Genomic DNA, 26,844 nt, shown 5'->3' with positions numbered 1-26,844 from the left:
CCCTGGTTGCGCCCGTTTTCCTGCCTCTGTTCCCTGGTTGTGATCGTTTTTCTTGCCTCTGTTCCCTGGTTGTGATCATTTTTCTTGCCTCTGTTCCCTAGTTGTGCTAGTTTTTCTTGCCTCTGTTCCCTGGTTATGCTCGTTTTTCTTGCCTCTGTTACCTGGTTGTGATTGTTTTTCTTGCCTCTGTTCCCTGGTTGTGCTTGTTTTTTCTTGCCTCTGTTCCCTGGTTGTGCTCGTTTTTCTTGCCTTTGTTCCCTGATTGTGCCAGTTTTCTTGCCTCTTTTACCTGGTTGTGATTGTTTTTCTTGCCTCCGTTCCCTGGTTGATATAGTTTTTCTTGCCTCTGTTCCCTGATTGTGCCTGTTTTCCTGCCTCTGTTCCCTGGTTGTGATGGTTTTTCTTGCCTCTGTTCCCTGGTTATGATGGTTTTTCTTGCCTCTGTTCCCTGGTTGTGCTCGCTTTTCTTGCCTCTGCCCCCTGGTTGTGCTCGCTTTTCTTGCCTCTGTTCCCTGGTTATGCTCGTTTTTCTTGCCTCTGTTCCCTGGTTGCGCCCGTTTTCCTGCCTCTGTTCCCTGGTTGTGATCGTTTTTCTTGCCTCTGTTCCCTGGTTGTGATCATTTTTCTTGCCTCTGTTCCCTAGTTGTGCTAGTTTTTCTTGCCTCTGTTCCCTGGTTATGCTCGTTTTTCTTGCCTCTGTTCCCTGGTTGTGATCGTTTTTCTTGCCTCTGTTCCCTGGTTGTGCTCGTTTTTCTTGCCTCTGTTCCCTGGTTGTGCTCGTTTTTCTTGCCTCGGTTCCCTGGTTGTGCCCGTTTTCTTGCCTCTGTTCCCTGGTTGTGATTGTTTTGCTTGCCTCTGTTCCCTGGATGTGATCGTTTTTCTTGCCTCTGTTCCCTGGTTGTGCCCATTTTCTTGCCTCTGTTCCCTGGTTGTGCTCGTTTTTCTTGCCTCTGTTCCCTGGTTGTGCCCATTTTCTTGACTCTGTTCCCTGGTTGTGATTGTTTTGCTTGCGTCTGTACCCTGGTTGTGCTCGTTTTTCTTGCCTCTGTTCCCTGATTGTACCCGTTTTCCTGCCTCTGTTCCCTGGTTGTGATCGTTTTTCTTGCCTCTGTTCCCTAGTTGTGTTAGTTTTTCTTGCCTCTGTTCCCTGGTTGTCATCGTTTTTTTGCCTCTGTTCCCTGGTTGTGCCTGTTTTCCTGCCTCTGTTCCCGGGTTGTGATCGTTTTTCTTGCCTCTGTTCCCTGGTTGTGATCGTTTTTCTTGCCTCTGTTCCCTGGTTGTGCTCGTTTTTCTTGCCTCTGTTCCCTGGTTGTGCTCGTTTTTCTTCCCTCGGTTCCCTGGTTGTGCCCGTTTTCTTGCCTCTGTTCCCTGGTTGTGATTGTTTTGCTTGCCTCTGTTCCCTGGATGTGATCGTTTTTCTTGCCTCTGTTCCCTGGTTGTGCCCATTTTCTTGCCTCTGTACCCTGGTTGTGCTCGTTTTTCTTGCCTCTGTTCCCTGATTGTGCCCGTTTTCTTGCCTCTGTTACCTGGTTGTGATTGTTTTTCTTGCCTCTGTTCCCTGGTTGTGCTTGTTTTTTCTTGCCTCTGTTCCCTGGTTGTGGTCGTTTTTCTTGCCTTTGTTCCCTGATTGTGCCAGTTTTCTTGCCGCTTTTACCTGGTTGTGATTGTTTTTCTTGCCTCTGTTCCCTGGTTGTGATCGTTTTTCTTGCCTCTGTTCCCTGGTTGTTATCGTTTTTCTTGCCTCTGTTCCCTAGTTGTGTTAGTTTTTCTTGCCTCTGTTCCCTGGTTGTGCTGGTTTCTCTTGCCTTTGTTCCCTGATTGTGCCAGTTTTCATGCCTCTGTTACCTGGTTGTGATTGTTTTTTTTGCCTCTGTTCCCTGGTTGTGCTAGTTTTTTCTTGCCTCTGTTCCCTGGTTGTGCCTGTTTTCCTGCCTCTGTTCCCGGGTTGTGATCGTTTTTCTTGCCTCTGTTCCCTGGTTGTGATCGTTTTTCTTGCCTCTGTTCCCTGGTTGTGCTCGTTTTTCTTGCCTCTGTTCCCTGGTTGTGCTCGATTTTCTTGCCTCGGTTCCCTGGTTGTGCCCGTTTTCTTGCCTCTGTTCCCTGGTTGTGATTGTTTTGCTTGCCTCTGTTCCCTGGATGTGATCGTTTTTCTTGCCTCTGTTCCCTGGTTGTGCCCATTTTCTTGCCTCTGTTCCCTGGTTGTGCTCGTTTTTCTTGCCTCTGTTCCCTGGTTGTGCCCATTTTCTTGACTCTGTTCCCTGGTTGTGATTGTTTTGCTTGCCTCTGTACCCTGGTTGTGATCGTTTTTCTTGCCTCTGTTCCCTGGTTGTGCCCGTTTTCTTACCTCTGTTCCCTGGTTGTGATAGTTTTTCTTTCCTCTGTTCCCTGGTTGCGCCCGTTTTCCTGCCTCTGTTCCCTGGTTGTGATCGTTTTTCTTGCCTCTGTTCCCTGGTTGTGATCATTTTTCTTGCCTCTGTTCCCTAGTTGTGCTAGTTTTTCTTGCCTCTGTTCCCTGGTTATGCTAGTTTTTCTTGCCTCTGTTACCTGGTTGTGATTGTTTTTCTTGCCTCTGTTCCCTGGTTGTGCTTGTTTTTTCTTGCCTCTGTTCCCTGGTTGTGCTCGTTTTTCTTGCCTTTGTTCCCTGATTGTGCCAGTTTTCTTGCCTCTTTTACCTGGTTGTGATTGTTTTTCTTGCCTCCGTTCCCTGGTTGATATAGTTTTTCTTGCCTCTGTTCCCTGATTGTGCCTGTTTTCCTGCCTCTGTTCCCTGGTTGTGATGGTTTTTCTTGCCTCTGTTCCCTGGTTATGATGGTTTTTCTTGCCTCTGTTCCCTGGTTGTGCTCGCTTTTCTTGCCTCTGCCCCCTGGTTGTGCTCGCTTTTCTTGCCTCTGTTCCCTGGTTATGCTCGTTTTTCTTGCCTCTGTTCCCTGGTTGCGCCCGTTTTCCTGCCTCTGTTCCCTGGTTGTGATCGTTTTTCTTGCCTCTGTTCCCTGGTTGTGATCATTTTTCTTGCCTCTGTTCCCTAGTTGTGCTAGTTTTTCTTGCCTCTGTTCCCTGGTTATGCTCGTTTTTCTTGCCTCTGTTCCCTGATTGTGCCCGTTTTCTTGCCTCTGTTACCTGGTTGTGATTGTTTTTCTTGCCTCTGTTCCCTGGTTGTGCTTGTTTTTTCTTGCCTCTGTTCCCTGGTTGTGCTCGTTTTTCTTGCCTTTGTTCCCTGATTGTGCCAGTTTTCTTGCCTCTTTTACCTGGTTGTGATTGTTTTTCTTGCCTCTGTTCCCTGGTTGATATAGTTTTTCTTGCCTCTGTTCCCTGATTGTGCCTGTTTTCCTGCCTCTGTTCCCTGGTTGTGATGGTTTTTCTTGCTTCTGTTCCCTGGTTATGATGGTTTTTCTTGCCTCTGTTCCCTGGTTGTGCTCGCTTTTCTTGCCTCTGCCCCCTGGTTGTGCTCGCTTTTCTTGCCTCTGTTCCCTGGTTATGCTAGTTTTTCTTGCCTCTGTTCCCTGGTTGGGCTCTAAAATCGATTGCAAAAAATAGAGCAAGGGTGGATACATAAAATAAATATGGTTGGGTAAAACGTACACGGGTATGGCCTATCACAAATATGTAGTATATGCTATTCGAGTAGTTCCGCATGTGAAAGAATATAATCATGTAAAACAGTTGATTGGTCTTAGTTGGAGACAGTTCTGACAATATAAAGTGCATGTACGTCAATGCGAGATATAAAACAAATAACAAAACTAAGTTTAGAAGATCACTTCAATTACTTTAGAGCTAGCATGTGTGTGGCTCTGTGTGTGTTCGGCTCTGTGTGTGTGTGTGGCTCTGTGTATGTGGCTCTGTGTGTGTGGCTCTGTATTTGTGGCTCTGTGCGTGTGTGTGGCTCTGTGTGTGTGTGTGGCTGTGTGTGTGAGTGTGGCTCTGTGTGTGTGTGGCTCCGTGTGTGTGTGTGGCTCTGTGTGTGTGTGTGGCTCTGTGTGTGTGTGTGGTTCTGTGTGTGTGTGGCTCTGTGTGTATGTGGGCTCTGTGTGTGTGTGGGGCAGTGTGTTTGGGGCTCTGTGTGTGTGGGGCTCTGTGTGTGGCTCTGTGAGTGGTTCTGTGTGTGTTTGGGGCATTCTGTGTGTGTGTGGGGCTCTGTGTGTGTGGGGGGGCTTTGTGTGTGTGTGTGACTCTGTGTGTGTGTGTGGTTCTGTGTGTGTGTGTGTGTGGCTCTGTGTGTGTGTGTGGCTCTGTGTGTGTGGCTCTGTGTGTGTGTGGCTCTGCGTGTGTGTGGCTCTGCGTGTGTGGCTCTGTGTGTGTGTGTGGTTCTGTGTGTGTGTGGGGCTCTGTGTGTGTGTGGGGCTCTGTGTGTGTGGGGGGGGCTCTGCGTGTGTGTGTGGATCTGTGTGTGGGGTTCTGTGTGTGGCTCTGTGTGTGTGTGGGGTACTTTGTGTGTGTGGCTGTGTGTGTGTGGGTGCAAATGCAATAGGTCTCGCATTTTCGAGAGATTAAGCTATTACTCTCTACTACTCTCTAATGCTTACATATTGCCATTGTCAATGACAATACCATATATTTATGGGTTTAAAAAAACAATAAATGAAAAAAAATGACATTTGCAATGCCAGTAGCTCTAACTTTAACAAAGACGAGGCCATTGCATTGTAAATGCTTGTTCAGAGCAGACTTTAACCAAAAAAAGTGCGGGAGAAGAAGAAAAGGGAGAAAGAATGAGAGAGATGGGGAAACAGTAACAAATTGAGATGCTGGAGATGGAAGTGTTGATAAAGAGACAGTTTTGGTTTTTGAAAAGTCCAGCCTTTGGCAGCGCTGGTAGAGGGCTAACGGGGCATAAAGTGGCCCCTGCAACCACTGTGGTGCAGTGGTGCTCACAACCTTGGGGAGTAGAAGGCTCACCTTTAGAATGACACCTACTAAGCTGACACCACATAAAATCAACTTCATGAGGCCTCCAGATCCCTCATGTGAGGATTGTGCTGGAGTCAGGAAACCTGGGTCACTGCCCCTTTCTATTCCAGTAGACAATAGCCACTGTTGCATGTGTGACAGTGTGCTTTGGAGTCGAGCATCGCAGCGAGGCCGTGGCAGGCGGCGTGTGTGGTGGGGGGTGTTCCTTGCCCAATTTAGGAACCAATAAAATTTGAGCTCTAAAGTTTTTTCTCTGTCAGGTGTGAGTGACTTACTGCAGTCGTGTTTCTTTTATTTTCAGTTGTTATTTTTTTGTTGTTCAGCGTGCACTGCAAAAACGTGGTTGTTTCTTAGCGCTTCAGCAGTGAAGACTGCTTGGCAGAGTGACAAAGGGGCCAGATTGTAGGCACACTGCCCCACCTTACGAGATGTAATGTTGGTGAGAAGTGAATGAGCATCATCAACACAGAACGCCAGTGATGAAAACGTCACGGTGTAAATTACACCGTCTGTGGTACTCATCCTTTTCCACTGATATTGTACAAAGTAAAACTTCAGGTACAAGAACACAATGTACTTGTGGGTCTTGCTATTTAAACAAGCATTGGCCGTGCGGCAGTAATAGTAACGCCGCTCGGCCGTGAAAGAGAAAGTCATCACGATCAATATCGCTGTGAAAGCTAAAGTGATCGCGATGACGCGCTAAAGCACACAAGGGATGCACGTGCAGCAGCGCGCGTGCTTGTGCGCGTGAGCGCAAGCTGGTGGCCTCTTCGGGAGCACTTCCTAAAGCCGCTACTAAATGTCTCTCCGAGCAGCGCATGTGCGCCGACTCAGTGAGGCCTAAAAAAGGGTAAAGCTATGTGTGCCAAATAGTGTATTGTGCCCCTGTGTGCTTGCATTTGCTGTTGTGTGCGGGCATGTTTTCTGTGCGTGTCCGGGGCAGAGAAAGCCCCGTCCCTGGTTTATGCATGCCGAAGAGTGCATTGTGCCCCTGTGTGCTTGCATGTGCTGTTGTCTGCGGGCATGTTGCTGTTCGTGTCCGGGGCAGAGATAACCCCATCCTGGTTTATCCGGGCTGAATAGTGCACTGTGCTTGCATGTGCTGTTGTGTGCAGTATGTTGCGGTGTGTGTCCAGGGCAGAGAGCCCCGACCCTGGTTTATGCATGCCTAAGAGTGCATTGTGCCCCTTTGTGCTTGCCTGTGCTGTTATGTTCTTGTATGTGCTGTTGTGTGCGGTATGTTGCTGTGCGTGTCCGGGGCAGAGAGAGCCCCGTCCCTGGGTTTTGCATGCCGAATACTGCACTATGCTGCTGTGTGCTTGCCTGTGCTGTTGAGTGTGAGCATGTTAATGTATATGTCCGGGGCAGAGACCGCCCCATCCCTGGTATATGCATGACGAATAGGGCATTGTGGGCTGCCGGTGGTCCACAAAGGGGACCCTCCTAAGAGGGCAGCCGGCTTAGTGCCACAGTAAGCCACACAAGTGCCCAGATTAGGGTTCCCCGGTCGAGGCACCAGATTATTAGTCGGCTGTGTCACTTCCAGCCATGCTGGGGGAGGACAGGGGTACATATACCTTCCCCCGCCCACGGGGCAGCCTCTTTCTTGCTGCCTGTCTTGCTATTTTGTTGTGCTGAGTCGGGAGATGCCAGATTTAAGAGGTTAGGCATTTGCCCCTCCTTGCCCCCCCAACTGGGGTCTCACCACGCGGGCCGTGCCCGGGAGTGGCCCCGTCCCAAATTGGGTGCCTGCCAGACCCGCAGGGCTGACGCCTCCCTGCGTGGAAGGGCTGGGGAGTGTGGGACGGGGGCAGGGCGTGAGGGGTGGTATGCCCCTAAGGCAGCTTCCACGAGGTTTAGGCCTTCATTGCGGGGTTAACCCGCAACCTTAGCACGGCCACTTCTCTCTGGGCCTCCCGTTTGCGGCTGGGCCCGGTCATCTCTGGCCACATGTGGCGCCTGGCAAGGTGCCCTGTGTGCAGGCGGGCAGTGTTCCTCTGAAGGTTTGCCTGAGGGTGGGGGGTAGCAGTCGCCCCGGGCCAGGCAAGATGGCGGATCCCTACTGGGTCCCTTCGGGTTTCTCCCCGGGAGGGGGGAACAATTGACAGGGGGCTACATGTCTTCTTCCCGGGGCCGCGCTCTCACCCGCGTGCGGGTCTCGCTACCCCGGCCGACAGTGCGCCTCTGGGAGCGTTTACCGTGGCAGAGTGGGCTAAAGAACGGTGATGGATTAAACCCAGATCTGTTGACTGGGTGTGAGTGTTTGATTGGTTCAGATGCTCCGTCCTTCACCACCCCTTTTTGTACCGCTTTGTTCGCCATAAATTGGCAGGGTATGCTCAGACGTGAGTCCCTTGCTCACTTTGCCACTTGTTTCAAGCAAGCCTGGCTGAAGACGGCTGTAATGCCAGAAACAGGTCCTAGGAAGCTTATTTCCGGTCCAGGGAAGGCATGGCTTGGCAGTTCGGTGCTGGACTGTTCCCATGAGGCACAGGGTCAGACTGATTTGCATATGGCCATGTCCGAACTGGGGTGGCAGAGTGGGCTAAAGAATGGTGATGGATTAAACCCAGATCTGTTGACTGGGTGTGAGTGTTTGATTGGTTCAGATGCTCAGTCCTTCACGACCCCCTTTTGTACCGCTTTGTTCGCCATAAGTTGGCAGGGTATGCTCAGACGTGAGTCCCTTGCTCACTTTGCCACTGGTTTCAAGCAAGCCTGGCTGAAGACGCCTGTAATGCCAGAAACCGGTCCTAGGAAGCTTGTTTCCGGTCCAGGGAAGGCATGGCTTGGCAGTTCGGGCTGGACTGTTCCCATGAGGCACAGGGTCAGACTGATTTGCATATGGCCATGTCCGAACTGGGGTGGCAGAGTGGGCTAAAGAACGGTGATGGATTAAACCCAGATCTGTTGACTGGGTGTGAGTGTTTCATTGGTTCAGATGCTCCGTCCTTCACCACCCCCTTTTGTACCACTTTGTTTGCCATAAGTTGGCAGGGTATGCTCAGACGTGAGTCCCTTACTCACTTTGCCACTGGTTTCAAGCAAGCCTGGCTGAAGACGGCTGTAATGCCAGAAACCGGTCCTTGGAAGCTTGTTTACGGTCCCGGGAAGGCATGGCTTGGCAGTTCGGGCTGGACTGTTCCCATGAGGCACAGGGTCAGACTGATTTGCATATGGCCATATCCGAACTGGGGTGGCAGAGTGGGCTAAAGAACAGTGATGGATTAAACTTGACTGGGTGTGAGTGTTTGATTGATTGAGATGCTCCGTCCTTCACCACCCCCTTTTGTACCTCTCCAGTAGGAAAGGGCATAGTTGCTGTGCCTCGACCCGGACACAGGAATTGCCATTATGCAACATGTCCAGGGCCGGATGGGCCTTTCATGCCTAAGGCGCCAGATGGTGGTTGAGGCGGGCCAGTGGCCTAGCCGCTAGGGTGGCTCTGGCGGAACTATGCAGCACTACCCTACTCCCTTCCCTCCCTTGTTTGTGACGGGGGTATAATGCCCAGGCCGATGGGGTGGCTGCGTCCACCATGGGATGGTCTGCTGGATCGGTGGCGGGGTCAAGAGGAGCGGCACATGACGTGCATCGCAAGTGAGGTTTAGGGAATGCAACTAGCGACCATTGTCAAAGCCGTCTGGGCATGTTACTTGTTATCCGGATGTCGGAAGGAACCATTTTAGCGAACTTTAGCGAAATACATAGTGACCTCACCTAACTAGATGATAGCGCTTACTCCATAAGGTTTTCTCCACTCTTGACACCTCAGTTGATGGTGTCTTGCACACTGGGGGATAGAACAAAGCATAATGTCTGTCATCACCGGTAGTTCCACTGTGGTGATGTAAGGCTAAAGTACGTTCCAACCGGGTATTCAGGCGGCCGGGCGATTACCCATACTCAGGCGGGATAAGCGCATGTGCCTGATGGCCGACGAAGGGCCGCAGGCGACCAGTAGCCAGGGCGGCAAATGACCCCACATTGGGTGGAGAATCTGTAGGGCTGGCCCCGCCGAGCCCGGCCCCTGCCGCCAGTCGCCCCAAATTAGCCCCCAGATATTGATGCTGAAAGCGCCCGGGGAATATGCCAAGCGTGAAATCACCACTAAGGAAAGGACCCATTCAGTCCCACCGCACCGCCAAATTAAAAAGCACACAAGTTAACAAATCCTCGCTGTGCCCGTTACACTCACCTGTCCTGTCCGGACGCGCACCGGAAACCTGCCCCAAGCGCCGAGAAACCGGATCGAAAGGATGCCTGTGCAGCTGAGTTTAAATAAGCCGCTTACTCATTGTCTGTGCTCATAGTCACATCATGGCAAAAGGACCCCCCACCCACAACATAAGCATGCATCCCGCAAATAACACACTAGACACCAGTGTTAGATTGGGAAGAAACTGCTGCAGGTTTATTACATACAACGTTATATATTCATAGTGGGTTATCTTACGGGCGATCCAAGAGTAGGCCGCATTCTCGCCACCTGCCCGCCTGCTGAGCCAGGCAGCACCGTGGCGAACCACCTATGTGCTGCCCCTTATGGTAATGATTAGCTAGGCAAACCCCCGGTTGCACAGGCCCACAACCGCCCGAAGGACTACTGGGGCGCCGACACGGATTCCCGGAACCTCCCCTGAGGCCCCAGGTCTTAAGCTCTGGCACCCCTATGTGCCCGCTGAGGAACAGTGCTGCACCTCTCTGCTTCCGGATCGCCCTGTAACTCCGCCTGCAACGAGAATAAAACATTAAAACGTTCAAACTGTCCCCCCCAAGCTGACACACAGGGTGAGAGGTCGGGAGGGAAAATGTGTGTCCCCGCTGGCGAGGTCACCACAACGCGTCCGGTGCGGCAAAGAGGCATTGAAAATGGCGAGGGGGACTTAAGTTCCCCTCGCCCTGCCTGCCGCACCGGACGTGACCACACAGCTCCTCCTACGCTCCCCTTGGGACTCCTCCTGCCCCGGGGAGGAGAGAGTGCTAGAGGGGGCGGGGGAACTGACCGCCCTCCTGATGGCCACAGTGTGGCCTCGGGCAGCCGCATAGTCACATCATGGCAACAGGACCCCCCACCCCCAACATAAGCATGCATCCCGCAAATAACACACTAGACACCAGTGTTAGATTGGGAAGAAACTGCTGCAGGTTTATTACATACAACATTATGTAATCATAGTGGGTTATCTTACGGGGGATCCAAGGGCAGGCCGCATTCTCGCCACCTGCCCGCCTGCAGAGCCAGGCAGCACTGTGGCGAACCACCTATGTGCTGCCCCTTATGGTAATGATTATACTCACGCCCCTTGCGGGGCGTAGCTAGGCAAACCCCCGGTTGCACAGGCCCACAACCGCCCGAAGAACTACTGGGGCGCCGACACGGATTCCCGGAACTTCCCCTGATGCCCCAGGTCTTAGGCTCTGGCACCCCTATGTGCCCGCTGAGGAACAGTGCTGCACTTCTCTGCTTCCGGATCGCCCTGTAACTCCGCCACAGCCCGACCGGCGGCAACTGTCGCCGCCCGGGCCCCCCACTACCTAGCTTCCTTCCTACCTGCATCCTTAACGCTGGACTGCTTCCTGCCGGTCTAGAAGAAAGGTCCACCCCGCAGTGAGAGGGGAAAACCGATCCCCTCAAGGTGGCCAAGCTGTTACATAAACAATTAATGCCGGTCAAGGCCAAGTCACAACTGCTTCAGGGAGAAGCTGGCGGAGGCCGGCCGCTCCTGTAAAATTGGAGTAAGCTGCTCGTCCCGCGAGCTCCCTGATTAATGAAACCTCCCACTGACTGAAGGCCTCATCCATAACGTGCAACTTTCATATGTTAAACTGTGCTTATGTTTAAACGCTTGTGCTTCTATACTTAAAAGAGTACAGAGGATTATTCTAGTAATACAAATGTTTTTATAATATATAACTTGTGTGGTGTCCTTTCATTTGATAATACAGGATTGCATATGGTAAAGCAGCTGGCTTCACATGCCCTCTTGAGTTTAGCCTGAAGGCTGCTTAGTCCATGCTACCATTAGAATATCTTGTCTTTTAAGGTTGACTTACAACCACCACCATAAGGGATTGTTTGGACTGATACAAGGTGCCCACAGAGATGCCGGAGGTTCGGTCTCACCGGTGGTGGGAGTATCCCCACAGTACAATGGACCTCGCGTGTACCCATAGGAGACCGCGTATTGGACCTCGGGATAGACACCGGGTCCTGGCACACTGAGGGAGCGCGAAGCTCACCGGGTATGGCATGGGTGCGGCACCCCGCTAGCTTATCTGACGGCCAACACAGGACTGCAGAGACTGTTGTCCAACCCTAGCCAGGGATGCTGCCGACCCCCGAAGGGATTAAGATCCGGGTTCCCCGCTTACATGCTGATTTGCCAAGCAACTAAGTCAAGAGTTCACCCCTAGCACCTCCCTCAAAGGAATTTACAGGTCCGGGCAGGTACTCTAGTATGCTCGGGGGCAAGGAAGCCTCACACTCCATCACCATTACTGAGGCCGCCCGAGTATGCATGAATGGCCCCAGACTGCCGCTGCTTACCGACAGCACACCCAAATGTTGCCCAGTAGAGCAACAAAATGCCCCGACTCAACCATTGTTTTACAAGAGCAAACATCCGAATAAGTGCAGGAGCTACCTGCAAAGCTCAGAGGCCCCAGTAGACTACGACTGTAATACTTCCAAGGGGGTAACCTGCTTTCCCTAAAACATGGACCTATGCCACCTGGGGAGAACCAGACCCTAGCAGACTGCCCCCAATGTGCTATAACCCTTATACCGGATGGTGGTTCCGTTGGCCCCCCCAAGGGAAGGGCAGTTCTCCATCTTGGTTCCTGTATTGGAGATAAACATCCATAGAAGCCCTGCCCCCCACTCATATACTAATCTGTATCACAGCAAGAAGCGGGCGGATAATGCCCCCACACTACCCAGGCCAAGCCTGTTTGACAGTTACGAGTACTGGCTTGTCCACCAGACCCTCCCAAAGGAGTTGAGTGGGCAAGTGCATGCGTACCTCCAGCGCCTGAAGCAGAAATATGGTAAAGGCGTGGGCCTTCAAACTGACCTCGAAGATTTCCCCCTAAAGAGACACTTCCAAAGATACTCATGCCCTCTCCCATGTCTGGTGGCAGACCTAAAAAAGAAATACTACTTGCCTAGACTATGGAAGTGTCATCACAGTGTGTTGTTGTTGGAAGAGAGTCTGTCAAATTGCCGTAGTATCCCCCTACCAGTGTAGGAACTCGTAGTGACATGCACCTATTACTATTCTCTTGTAACACACTGTGTGCTACCTTATGCCACGGGTGGCTACCTGAAAAGCACCAGTGTCACCACGCCTGCGTAACCTTCATTTCTGTGTGTGACTGTCTGCCAGCAGGGCGGATTGGGATCGCCATACGTCCCAGGAACCCATTGGAAAAGTGGCCCACGTTCCCGGCCAAACCAAATGATACAGCATTAGGCTGGTCTCACTGGGCTCATCTTAGGAAATACTTGATACCTATAAAATGTTTAAGCTCATAGGGGCAAGCACATAGGTTACAGCAAAAGCACTACTTTTAGGGTTGGTGAAGTGAGGAATCTTATTATTACATTTATGGGGATAACTCAGCCCGATGACAGAGATTAAATGCACCAGTCAATGGGAAGATCAAAATGATGTACGTATTAGGCCGTGGGCAAATGGTTTCTCACCATCACTGCATGTTCCGCTGAGGCTGAGACCGACTACCAAAATCGGCAGCGCTGTCCCTAACATTGCATCCTCTCGAAATTATTATTATTATTATTATTATTTTTTTTTGAAGGATGCCTCACAAGAGGCCTATCCAAACACACACCTGTCCGTCTACCAAGCCTGAAAGATGCTGGCGCTAAGTGCCCACAACAGGCCCCCAGACTCCCTAGCCAAGATGACCGCAGGGCGATGATATAGCAGAAGAGGGGTAAGTACAAAGCTGCTGCTGCTCCAGGGAGCTAAGGTGATAATGGCCCTCCTTGCAGAATCGTTGTAGATCATATCTCGGTCACTCAACCCTGGTGAGGCCGAAGCTCAAATGCCATGGTCTCACACGTGCGTGGAGCCGACCCTAGCGCGGCGGCCCTGACCCCCTAGGCCTGAAACTTAATCACAGTGTGCACCCACCCATAACTCCAACTCCCTACAGAAAGGCCGACCTGGAGGCCGAAAGCAAACCCCAGGGGGGGGTTTAAAGCAGACAAAGCAAACAACTAAATGGCTGGGCATCAAGCAGCCTAAGCACAGCCACCCGAGAGCCCGCATACCCAGCTGCAAACCGGCTTGCCGCAACTAATCCGGACAGGGTAGAATCATCCAGCCCCTAAACTATATGCCTACCAAGCAGCAGAAATCCGATCACTAATCCCGAGGCACCTGCGCTGGCCATTTCAGATCCCAGAGACCTATACAGACTGTCCCGTATGCACCTATTTAATTATTTATTCGTTTATATGGCGCGGGCAGACATGAAGGCTTCAAGCACCTCACGATAAGATTCGAGCCGCTGCACGAGAACATTCACGTGAACCAACACCAAGCAAACGCCACCTCAAAAGGAGCAACACGGCGGTCGAGCCAACAAGCAAGGGTAGCAAAACGGAGCATGACAGGAGGGAGAGATGACATGTGTCCAGGACACGGAAGCGCACAAACTAACCAATGGTACAGCGCCGTGATAAAGGAGGACACTTCTACTCCAGGGCAAAACGCCGGGGAAGGGGAGTGGGGGGAGGGCATACCCTCCCTGCTATCCCCCCACCCAGCAGACTCCCCCAGTCGGTCAGACATGGACTGTTCAATGACAAGCTGGCGATACATGAGAAACCACCAAACAGCGCGACCGTGCCACCCAGTAGCATAAGAACCTCATAGCCCTCAGGGATAACATCCGTAAGCCAAGGAAGATCGGCTGTGGATAACATTCGTAAGCTAAGGATGATCGGCTGTGGAACCAGAAATAACAGTATACCGACCACTATCGCCTAACCTGCCGAAAGTTAGGGCAATACCCATCTGAAACTGGCGCTTGCAAGAATGCCCAAAATATACTGGTGCAGCATGACATCAGGTTACTCGCAAGAACATGTTTGATGCCCCCGCATCTAAAAGATATTGAGTTATAGGTGCCACTCACGCTCGCAGGAGAAAGCTGCGCTAGTGTGCAGGCATGGGGCAAAGCAGTAAAGGGAAGGACAATAGGTGGGGACTGCAAGACTACGTCGGCATATTTGAAAACCTCACACAGCCCTAAACCAAGTTGCTTCTCGGGCCAGGTATGCCACTTGATCAGTACTGATCAGGCCTGGCCCGTATGTTTGTGCAGAAATGGGTAGACAAGTCAAGAAACTCCTTAAATAACTGGGGTTTATATCTTCTTCAGACTGGAATGAAAAGCCCCAAATATAAGATACAAACACTCCACATGAATTGAATTATATTTCGAATCTACATGAATGAGGAATCACATATCTAAATGTATTCTATAATTGCTAACTCCTGTCCCTGCAGAACTCCAAAACACACCCAAATCACTAGTATGAGAAGGAGCCTCTGAACCTAAACTTGGTAGCTCTCTTCTGTGCCTCACACCAGGGAGTCCTGTGCTGCTGAGAAAGCACGGCACCAACCTAGCAGTCACTGCTCGCTCTGGGCATACCTCCGCGTGAGGCTGCGCCCCTATCCTGCAACAGCGGGTGACTCCAGCTTCCCTCATGTTCCCAGGCCCTCACCTAGGCATACACCTTCCAAGGGCCTAGAACATTGAGAGGACTATACAAGGGTAGCCCCAACGACAGACCCAGCGTGCAATCGCTACGTTCAGGGTAGATGCCATCCCAGCTTACCCATCGACCGCCCACACAGTCATGGGCATAACCGCACATCCTTCTCAAACGCCTTGCATAATAAGACTCAAAAGAGCCCCAGGGGGCAGCCTACCCGGGCACGCTACCCTCAGTGCAACGGAACGTAGAACGTAAAGAGAGCAACACACTGCACCAAAAGCCAAGGCTTCTCGCTGGGACAACCCGCGGCGCGACAGAAAGCAAAGCCAGAAAGCCGGTAACCCAACTACAGACCGTGAAGGACCTGCAACAACCAGAAAGAGTGCCCAGGGTCTGAGCCCCTTCCGGCCCCCCTGCGTCCCCCCCCACAAGCGGTGCGAGTAGGGGTAAGCACGACGAGACCGTGCATCCCGTAGTTGCACCGCATCCATCGGACATCAGACTGCTATTGCGAACGTGGCCCACACTTAAAATGCTCAGAGAGAATCAACGGCAGGAACATGCGTCTCTTGTCATGCCCCCAAGGCTGCGAATCCTTTCCCCAGCTAAGGGTGACCATGAATAAATCAAAGACCGGGACAACACACTCCACTATACATAAACTGGGTGCTCAGTTGACCATGCTAATCGCTTTACATGTACAAAAAAGCCCGAAGCCTGTGCGGAATGTGTCCTGAAGCTGGTATCATGCCTTCTAACATCTGCCCATGGCATTCAACGGTCTAGCCTATAGGAAACATGACATTGCGCTATCTACCGTACTGTCTTGATGCCACGTGGGTTTTCAGAGTGAGAGCAAGTGGCCGACCTTGCCCAGCGAATGAAATCGACCCATTGCGTGGGTTGCGGGAAGCTGACCTCTGCCTACGTGAAATCGAAGCCAATGGACGGATGGGACAAGAGCAGCCGATGGCTGGGATCCAGAGGGCCATGGCAGGGCTAGCCTCCTGCTGGCCACTTGGGTAGGGTATACAGATGTGATGTAGTGAGAGGCGCGCATTCTCATTCACAAATACCTCATATTTGACTGTTGAATGCGGTACAACCACGAGGTGCCAATCATATTACTACTTGCTGCAGCTTGCCTAGTGCGATGAACGGAAGCACGGTGCCCACATGAGGCCTACACAGACGTGGCATCACTCGAGAGTGCGCTGCCCCTCCCGAAGATAGCTAGGAAACACCCGCCGGAGAAGCCGTAACAAAGCGGGAAGCTCAGGCACGGCAGGCCGGTCTTGCTTCCCCAGGGTACATAAATTTCGCTGAAGGAACGGACAGCATCTTCTCTGAGCTAGACCACTGTGCGCTCTGCATATGCATGTGAAAACCGAGCGGCAACAAAAGCAGGCTGCGTGGGGATCCGGGCACGGAAGCGAAAGGAGAAACCACGGAGCTCCAAGATTCAACGCCCCGAATTCATTCGGAATGTAGCCCCTCAGCGCCCAAACGTGATGGTGCCAGAGGGGGGGGGGGCGGTAAGGACTCATGCCAATTGATAGAGCAACGGGCCTGGTCGCGGACACAGCAGCCCGGCCCCCACCATCCTAATAAGGAACCGGGACCGGAAGGATTGGTCTACCACAGTCGACGACACCACCACCGCTGGAACAAGGGCGGGCAAGCAGCTTTGCGTGCCTGGCCGAGTGCCCCGACGACCCTTCCCTAAAATGGCCACCGGTGGGGGGGCACCCCGTCACCCGCCTACCTGACCGCAGCACTCTCCGAGCCAACCCAACGTGACCCAGTCACCTGAGCTCGAGGCCACTGAACCATCTGCCGCACAACACCACACCCGGCCGTGAGGGGATCGTGAACCACCCCGGCCCCGACCCCTGCCCGACAAAACCAGCGAGACCCAACTCCCGCACGGCGCCACAGGCAGGAAAGGGGGGGAGATCTCTGGCTACAGTGCCCACACTCACCGGACAAACCCGACGCCAGACCAGGTACGACGCGTCACCGGGACGAGCCAACGGCATCAGGGCAGCGAAGGACAAAATGTGTGTCCCCGCTGGTGAGGTCACCACAACGCGTCCGGTGCGGCAAAGAGGCATGGAAAATGACGAGGGGGACTTAAGTACCCCTTGCCCTGCCTGCCACACCGGACGTGACCACACAGCTCCTCCTACGCTCCCCTTGGGACTCCTCCTGCCCCAGGGAGGAGAGAGTGCTAGAGGGGGGCGGGGGAAGCCAACTGTGACTAGGAGGCCGCCCTCCTAATGGCCACTGCGTGGCCTCGGGCAGCCGCAGAGTGCGGGACGAAAGTCGGCGTAGCGTCACAGCAAATCGTGTGACTGCTTTGAAGCGGTGATAGGAAAAGTCTGTGTTAAAAAAGTACGGGACAGATGGTGAAAAGTACGGAGGATTTAATTTAATCCAAAGACATGGATTTGCTTTCATGTGTATACCAAGTGTATGGTCTACAGAAAAATACCAGGTCATACTCGTAAGGGGACAACACCTAAGGCAAGCACAGCAGTAGTCCCAATATGAGGGTTAAAGCTAACCACTTGTTGTTAAGGCAGTCTGTATTCAGTTTACTACAATGGTCCCATGCTAGGGAAAAAGTTATCCACGTGTTGGTATGGCAACCTGTATTAAGTGTACGAGCAGAGGAGGATCAATAAGCTCAGTCTCGATGACTCCAAGTAAGGCCCATATAATAAAAACAGACATAGAGCAGACACAGTATGGTGTGGGGGTATGATCAAGCCATAGGTTATACCAAAGGGTACACAGGGGTCCAAGGTGTGGAATCAATGCCTTATTAAAGCAGGTAGCCAATTATCTCCTGGACAGGGCAGCCCAGGGTATATTATCATTAAGGCCCAGTGAGTCCGTGGATAGGCGATGCACCCATCTCTGATTGATTCTGAATAGGGCCTGGTGAGTGATCTTAGGGTGTGCCTCAAGTAACATCCATTTTAGAGAACCTGCCTTATGGTTAAGGTCCTTACAATGTGTGTATAATTTCGTTGTAGTTTTCATTCATCTCAAGTTGCTCTTATGCTCGGTGATTCTCAACTTTATCGGCCTCATAGTCACCCCACATACTTTTTTTCACAGGGGCATGTAATCATGTATATACATCTGGGTGTATTGCAGTTGGTGTGTCTCATTAGATGCCATGTGAAGGTATTGGTCAGTTCAATCTCTTTTATAATGCTTGTCTGGTCGCAAACCGAGCACATCCAGCAGGGATTGTGACCTGTAACCGGTGGTAGTCCACACAAAGTCCTCTGCACCCTCTGTTCCTTCATTCTGGGCCTAATATACCTTGGTTGTGGGAGGCTCAGGTCCCCCGTGCTTACCATACCCCAATGTTTGTTGATGGGATTCCTAATCAGTGATGAATAGGGGGTGAACGAGGTGACACAAGTGATCACATCCGTTTGTTCTTTAGTCAGACCTGGAGCAGTACCTCTCTTGGGTTTTTCATGGCCCTTTTGTAGGAATTCCTGACCTGTTGACCTGGGTAGCCCCTCTCTCTCAGGTTGTGTTGTAAGGACTGGGCCTCTTTTTTGTAGTCAGTCAAGGTACTACAATTCCTCCTAATACGGAGGAATTGCCCAAAAGGTAGGTTGTTCCTGAGAGCCCTAGGATGGTGACTGTTGTAAAGTAGGAGATTGTTCCTGTCAGTGGCCTTCCTATACAAGGTTGTGCTCAAACCTTCATTGGTGAGTAGTATCCTCAAATCCAGGAAGGGGATACTCGAGTCTGATATGGTGTGTGAGAATTTAAGAAATGCATTTTGCGTATTGATCCACTGGCAGAACGCCTCACAGGTTGTGACATCCCCCTTCCACAGGATGAGGATATCTTCTATGTGCCTCTTCCATAGTGTCAAGTTAGTTCTAGAGGGGTTGTTGGGGTTCATAATGACATCTGCCTCAAAGGTTGGCAAGTAAAGACAGGCTACACTTGGGGCGAAGGTACTCCCCATGGAAGTACCTTGGGTCTGATGGAACAGTTGTGTCTTTTACTCAAAAAAGTTCTCAGTTAATGCTAGGGTGGCACAGCCGATAATAAACAAGATTGGGTAGGCGAAACCCATTCCTCCCTGAGTAGACTGGTCTCCATAGCCTCCAAGGTGGCTTGTTGTGGAATATTCATATATAAAACCTCCACATCCAATGTTACAAGCAGGTCAACCCCATCCATGCCCTCAATGTTGTCAATAATGCAGAGGACATCAGTGGTGTCCTGCACAAATGAGGGTATCCTCCTCACCAAGGGCTGGAGGAAGTGGTCGCAGAACCTGGACAGAGGTTCAAGCAGAGATCCTATGCCTGACACAGTAGGTCTACCTGGGACAGGTATAGTGGCCTTGTGAATCTTAGGGAGGGTATAAAAGTAGGGTGTCCTGGGATCTTTTGCTATGAGGAAGTCAGCTTTGTTCCTACTTATCCAGCTGTTATTCTCAGCCTCAAAGACCATGGTTGCTATCGCTGTTGATAGTCCGGGTGTGGGATCTACGGAGAGGAGAGTGTAGTGACTGGAATTGTGGAGTTGGCGTCTACACTCTCTACCATAGTCTGTAGCAGATTGGGATCACTGTGCCCCTGTGTGCTTGCCTGTGCTGTTGAGTGCGAGCATGTTGCTGTGTGTGTCCGGGGCAGAGAGAGCCCTGTCCCTGTTTTATGCATGTCGAATAGTGCACTGTGCCCTTGTGTGCTTGCATGTGCTGTTGAGTGTGAGCATGTTGCTGTGTGTGTCTGGTACAGAGACAGCCCCCTTCCCAGGTTTATGCGTGCTGAATAGTGCACTGTGCCCCTGTGTGCTTGCCTGTGCTGTTGAGTGTGAGCATGTTGCTGTGTGTGTCTGTGTCAGAGAGAGCCCCGTCTCAGGTTTATGCGTGCTGAATAGTGCACTGTGCCCCTGTGTGCTTGCCTGTGATGTTGAGTGTGAGCATGTTGCTGTGTGTGTCCGTGTCAGAGAGAGCCCCGTCCCAGGTTTATGTGTGCTGAATAGTGCACTCTGCCCATGTGTGCTTGCCTCTGCTGTTGAGTGCGAGCATATTGCTGTGTGTGTCTGGGACAGAGAGAGCCCCATCCCAGGTTTATGCGTGCTGAATAGTGCACTGTGCCCCTTTGTGCTTGCCTGTGCTGTTGAGTGTGAGCATGTTGCTGTGTGTGTCCGTGTCAGAGAGAGCCCCGTCCCAGGTTTATGCGTGCTGAATAGTGCACTGTGCTCTGTGTGCTTGCTTGTGCTGTTGAGTGTGAGCATGTTGCTGTGTGTGTCCGTGTCAGAGAGAGCCCCGTCCCAGGTTTATGCGTGCTGAATAGTGCACTGTGCCCCTGTGTGCTTACCTGTGCTGTTGAGTGTGAGCATGTTGCTGTGTGTGTCCGGGGCTGAGAGAGCCCCGTCCCTGGTTTATGCATGCTGAATAGTGCACTGTGCCCCTGTGTGCTTGCCTGTGCTGTTGAGTGCGAGCATGTTGCTGTGTGTGTCTGGGACAGAGAGAGCCCAATCCCTGGTTTATGCGTGCCGAAGAGAGCACTGTGCCCCTGTGTGCTTGCCTGTGCTGTTGAGTGCGAGCATGTTGCTGTGTGTGTCTGGGACAGAGAGAGCCCAAATCCCTGGTTTATGCGTGCCGAAGAGAGCACTGTGCCCCTGTGTGCTTGCCTGTGCTGTTGGTTGCGAGCATGTTGCTGCGTGTGTCCGGGCAGAGAGAGACCCATCCCTGGTTTATGCATGCCGAAGAGTGCGGCTGCCCGAGGCCACCCGGTGGCCATCAGGAGGGCGGGCCCATAGTCTCAGCGGGCCTCCCCCGCCCCCTGCCTTGGACCAGCCACTCCTCCCCGGGCAGGTGGAACCCGGCAGGAGGATGGGCGGGCCAGTGACGCGCGTCCGGGGCGGCAGGCAAGGCGAGGGGTATATATCTTCCCCTCGCCATTTTGGTAGCCTCTTTGCCGCTCCGGACGTCGCGCGTCGGGTTCGGGACACTCTTTTCGTGGACAATATCGCGGTGAGTTTAGACAACGTAATGGTACCCCCCTTCCGCCTACTCCCTCTCCTCGGAGGTTGAGCAGGGCTAGGCGGCCCGCTTATCGTCGGGCCGCTGTGGAAGTGGGGGTAAATGTGAGCTCGTGAGCCTACCAGCTGACCTTCTGTCGCGCGCAGGTGCTAGGCTGGCCTAGCCGGCCCGGCAGCGGCCCTTGCCTGTGGGTCGCCTCACTGCTTGCGGGTGGGCACAGGTGGGGCGTGTGTCGCCGGTGTTCCCCGGCCCGCTTCACAGGGCCCTGCCGGTGCCGTAGCTTGCAACCACACCGAGAGTTTCGTTTGTTGGGCTGTGCTTGGAGGTTGCTTGCTCCTCCAGCGTACGGCATCCAGAGACGCCCACTGTGATTTCATCGCATAGTTAGTGGGAAGGGGGGAGACTCTGATCAGCTTTTATGCGTGCTGCTCTGTGCATCTTGATGTCGATATCACAGAGCCGCCTGGTCAGCGTGTAGAGGCCTACGATAGTGTGGCATCGCGGTCAGGGCGTCTGACCCGGAATCTAAGGATCACGGTTCGACTCCCGTTGCTAGCGACAGCCCAGCGCCATGTGACTCTGGGCAATAGCTTGCTTATTTCTTCACTGGTGGCTACAGATCGCACGCATTCTAGGACCCCCCCACCCCTCCAGTTCGTTGTCCAGCACTCCTCCCTTGACTACTTGTGCGGGAGGGGCCGGCGGGGCTGAGCAGGAGCAGAACACGCGCCGGTGCATGAGCTGGCGTGGCCGGGCGTACGCGTGGCTCAGTGCGCGATGTGGGAGATTCAGCCATGTGGGGAGCGCTGCTTCTCGCGCGAGGCGCCCCTTGCTTGCATAGAAGTCTTACTAGGCATTTGTTCCTGTGATTCTGGGCAAATCACTTAATCTCCCCGTGCCTAACCAGAATGATTGTGTTCTCATGTAACGAAACTGGCGCTATGTAAAGCGCTCTGATACCCGATATCTTCGGGTCTACTTTGCGATATATAAAACTTTAAAAAAGAAATACTCCTTTCCAGTCTCGGCCATTCCGTGTATTTCCTTGGGAGGTGGCGTCGGCACCATCTTTGTCTAGCCGTTCCATGCGCAGATGGGGGTGGGGGGGCGCAGGCTGGTCGTACCGCGGGTTGCTTCCTGCCCCCCGTCGAGCGGCAGCCACCCTGCCGCGTGCTGCGGGCACCCTTCAGTCCTTGTCCGCCACTTTTGTCGGGCCGCCCCAGAGCCGGTCTCTCTCGGGGAGCAGCTGCCGGGCATCGCAGAGGGGAGGTGAGCACTCTCTGGGCGAGGGCCTGGTCAGGCCACAGCAAGGCAGTGGGCCCCGACCGTGGGCCTCCTGAGTCTCCCTGCACGACGATCCGTGTCCCACGACTCCTCCTCCCTCAACAGCCATGGCGGGGGGGGCCTTATTGGGATTTCTGGGAGTGGAGGTAGCCATAGGGCTTGGGCGGTCATCGGGTGTTGGGAAACCGGTCCGTTTCGCCCCAATGCTAAAAAAAAATAAAAAATACTTCTGTTACACTTGGCCATTCACTTATCTTCTCGTGCCTAATACATGTATGAAGGTGTCCGGTGCTAGGTGACTGGTGCTTTGCTTCCCGCTGGGTTACGCCTTGTCTAGGGCCAGCTGGTTTATGTATCGCTATTATTAGCGCCTGCACCCTCCCTGTTTCCTGGTGCTGCGTGGTCCGCTGGTATATGCATTGCTACATTTTAGCGCCTGCACCCTCCTTGTTTTCTGGTGCTGCGTGGCCCGCCGGATCGTCCGGTATTCGGACCAGGGCATTTTGGCCTGGTCAGGAGCTGTACTTACAATTCCATTTGCCTTACAGACCGACGTCGTGCCCGCTCCATTTCGTCACGCTTTGTTCGCCCCGATATCGCATTAGGACCTACTCTCAGAGGTATGTATAAGGGGCTGCGGGCGGCAATGTTGCGCCTGTTGGGTGAAGCACGGGCAGGGTGAGCTGAGGGTCGCCTTCAGGGGGGCCTCATTCCTGTTCTTCTGCTAAAGTGTTCATGCCCCGCGTATTTCCGGGTTTATTCTGTCTTTTTAGTTATGTCACATGTAGGGGTCTGGTGTGTGAGCCTGACTCTAGGCAGTTGCATTGTCTTTGTTGTTGCACATGTATGGTATCCACAGGCTGGCGTCCGCCACATGTTCTCACGTGTGGGCTCGTGTTGCTGTGCAACCCCAAGGTTTTACGGTCCCTGGGCGTTCCCGGGGACATTTTCTCAAGCATTCTTTTTCTTTTCAGACGTATTCGTGCCCGCATCTTTTCGCTTTACGCTTTCAGCTCGCGGCCCGCTCCCCCCCGGCACCAGTACATATTCGGGAGAGGTATGTATAGTGAGCTCAGGGTTGTCCGGAGCGGCAGAAGAGGTCTTGTGCGGCGTACATACAAGCTTTGATACAAAAAGGGGGTCCGTGTAGGGGGTGGAGTGGTCGGAGCAGCTGGATCCATCTTACACCCCCCACCCAGTCATATGATCTGGGTTCATTTCTCCCTGTTCTTTCGCCCAGCAATGTTCTTTGCCCTCCGCCCCCCCCCCCCCCCCCAGGGTTCAGCAAGGGCTGGCTGGGGCTGGGTCGTGTCTGGGGCGTCTGCGGCCTCACACGGTCCTTTTGTTGGCTCACAGTCACTTTCTTTTGCAGGGGAAGAGCCCAACTTCGGAATGGACAGCCAGGGATCCCCCCCGCTATTCTCTCAGACGTCACAAGTCGATGATTCTGGGCTAGGACCTTCGCACAATGCGCAGCTGAGAGCAGTTTTGGACTTGATAAAGACTAATGGGGTTGCTTGGGCAAGTGAACTTTTGAATGCCAACAAACCCAGGGTTTCCGGGGCCGGCCCTGCCCATTCAGCATCTGAACAGGAAATAATAGAGGATGCTGGGCCCACCAGGTCCAAGAGACCGCGGAAGCCTACAGTTAAGGATTTTCCCGTGGAACCGGTCCCCAAAAGCCGTGCGCCCGAGCCTACCAGAAATGTAATCGTGCACGCGCCCGCTTCCCCCCGGTAGCGGCCAGCACATCCCCCCCCCCTTGCCGGAAGTTGCTCCTCCTGCGGACTTTGCCACTCAAGAGGATCTGGGTAAGCTCACGAACACCCTTACTGATTTCATGTCAGAGGTCAGAGCGGGCTTATGGGCTACCACACTGCCGGCGAGAGCAGCTGCGGGGCCTCCTGGGGCTGGGGATGTGGCACCAGCGCCAGCTCCCCTGACCTCGGTCGATGCATTGGTGGCACAAGTGTGGGGTGGGCTCTCAGACCAGGGAGGGGCTAGCACCAGCAGCGCATTAGGCATCCCTCGCACTGCCACTGCTGCACCGGCAGCTCCTAGCGACCAGCAAGGTCTTGTGCCAACCCCGCCCCTTGCTCCAGCGCTGACCCTTGCACTACCAGTCACCTCTGCGTTTCCCGTGCCCTCGGCTGCGCCCGCGTCCCCCCACTGCACAGCCCTCCCGGCCCCGGCGGCACTAATGACCATGGCACACTTGCTGTCGGGCAAATGCTCACTTGCATGGCATGTGCCGCTGGCTGCCAAGGAAGGCATCTGGCGTAGGGAGTTCATTGACATTTTCTCCCTCCTCATGTTGGGGGCCGAAGGGGTGGACATCAGGAAAATGGGGGGCAAAGAGGAGGATAAGAAGGTTCGCTTTCAGGCGTGGCCTGAAAAATCGATCAAGAACTGGAGACACGCTTTCTCCATTTTAGCGGCAGTCATTACTGAACGTTTTCCTGAGCAGGCGCAGGGCATATTCCAATATGCGAGCGTCATAACTGAAGAGGCGGAATCGACTGCAGGCATGGGTTGGTACAGATATGACTGAGATCAGGAAGAAGATGGCTGTTTGTCCTGAGTTAGATTGGGACCAAATGGAAGTGAGGCTCTGGATGCAGCACATGGGTAAAGGTAGGACAGAGGCGGGGGACAAAGGTAGCTCGCAGGATAAGAAGGTGGAGGCAGGTAAGGGCCAGAATGTAGAGAGAAGAGGGCAATTCAAGCAGTCCTTTCGAGGTGGGCGCGGTGGAAGGGGCTTCCACAGACAGGCGAACAGGAAGGGCTTCTCTGCTACTTGCAGGTTGTTCAACGGAGGAAACTGCACGTGGGGTAAGGCTTGCAGATTTGCACACTCCTGCAGCAAGTGCAGCGGTTCCCACCCCGTTTCGGCATGCGACAAGCGCGATTCTGCAGCAGGCCCCGCCAGCAGAGACAAGTAACAGTCCTTCCCTGACCTGGCCCCTCATCACCTGTCCCGCGTTGCCTCCCCTCCCTCCTTCACTCCTTCCCGTCCAGGCCACCCCTGTCCATGCAGCGGCCCCAGTTTTTGAGGTTTCCCTCCAGTCCAAAGGCCCGTCCCCTATCATCATCTCCAACCTCTTGCCCCTACTGAGGTGCTATCCCAACGTCAATGACAGGACCATTTTGGCAGAAGGCTTTCTCGAGGGCTTCAGAATCCCTTACCTGGGTCCTATGGTCAGTAGGGATGCTGAGAACTTGAAATCTGTTAGGGACCTCCCGGAGGTGGTGGGCGAGAAGATAAGAAAGGAACTGGCCTTAGGGAGGGTGGCTGGCCCGTTCCAATCCCCACCCCTCCCGGACTTTGTGGTATCCCCTCTGGGCGTGGTCCTCAAGAAGGAGCCGGGGTCCTTTAGGCTGATCCATAACCTCTCCTTCCCCGAGGGCAACTCAATAAATTCTTGGTTAGCGGAGGGTGCTTGCTCTGTTTCTTACAGTTCTTTAGACATGGCTATTGACTTGGTTAGGAGAGCAGGAAAGGGGCATGGTTGGCGAAGGCAGACATAGAGGCAGCTTTTAGACTTTTGCCTGTGCACCCTGAGAGCCAGCATCTCTTGGGCTTCAAGTGGAGAGGGGAGTTCTTCTTTGACAAATGCATGCCCATGCGCTGCGCGGTTTTGTGCGCCTTCTTCGAGGCATTCAGCTCCTTCCTGCAATGGGCACTCTCTGCGAAATATGGTGTCATTGCAGTGTCTCACTACCTAGATGATTTCCTGTTCATTGGAAGGGAGGGTACGCAGGAATGCAGTGAGGGATTGCAATGTTTCACGGACCTGGCTAGACACCTGAGAGTGCCTTTGGCACCTGGCAAGACTGAGGGCCCGGCACAGGTTCACATTTCTGGGCATCGAGTTACACACGGTTAAGGGTGTGTCGAGACTCCCTGCTGAGAAGGTGCAGGACTTGAAACGGGACATTCAGGTTCTGCTAGGAAGGGACAAAGCGCGTCTGGGGGTCATCCAGAGCCTCTTGGGCAAGCTCAATTTTGCGGCTAGAGTCATCCCAGTGGGCCGAGTGTTTGCTAGAAGATTAGCCAGGGCCACGGCCAAGGTTTTAAAGCGTCATCACTTTGTGAAGTTATCTGCTGGCTTGAAGAAAGACCTGGTAATGTGGGCTGAATTCTTGTCTGATTTTAACGGGACTGTAATCTGGAGGTCCCCGTGGGTAGACAGCCCTGAAATCAGCATGTTTACGGACGCACCAGGAAGGGAAGGTTTTGGTGCAATCCTGTGTGAACTCTGGTGTGCGCAGGGGTGGCCCAACGCCTGGCGCAAGCGCGGTGTTACTTCCAACATCACAGTCCCTGAACTTTTCCCCATTGTCATAGCTCTACACCTCTGGCCTGGCCTCCTGTCTAATAGAAAGGTCCTTTTCTGGTCAGATAATATGGCGGTCGTCCAGGCGATCAACGGACAAACAGCCAGCTGCCCGCTGGTCCTTTGCCTGTTGAGGGAGCTAGCCAGTAGGAGCCTGCGCTGCAACATTCATTTCAGGGCTAGGCACATTGCGGGGGTCAAGAATGTAGCAGCTGACGCTCTTTCTCGTTTCCAGTGGGACCGTTTCCAGGCGGCGTGCCAGCGGGCGAGAGCAGAGATGACCCCTTTCCCACCAGCACTCTGGCGCATCTTGGAGTGGAGCAGGAGTTAAGAGCTATGGGGGAGAGGTCTCTGGCCCCAGGTACGAGAAGGCGCTATGGGAGTCACCTGGCGAATTTCCACAAAGCTGTTGAGGAGTTGGGCCTGTCTGCTTTGACTCTTGAGGACAGGGTGCAAGATGTTGTTGTTTGGGCTAAGAAGCAGGGTAAATCTCACTCCTGGGCCTGCGGCCATCTGGC

This window comes from Lissotriton helveticus, chromosome 7 (genome assembly GCF_964261635.1).
Source record: "Lissotriton helveticus chromosome 7, aLisHel1.1, whole genome shotgun sequence".
NCBI classification, from domain to species: Eukaryota; Metazoa; Chordata; class Amphibia; order Caudata; family Salamandridae; genus Lissotriton; species Lissotriton helveticus.
This window is presented reverse-complemented; position numbering follows the sequence as displayed.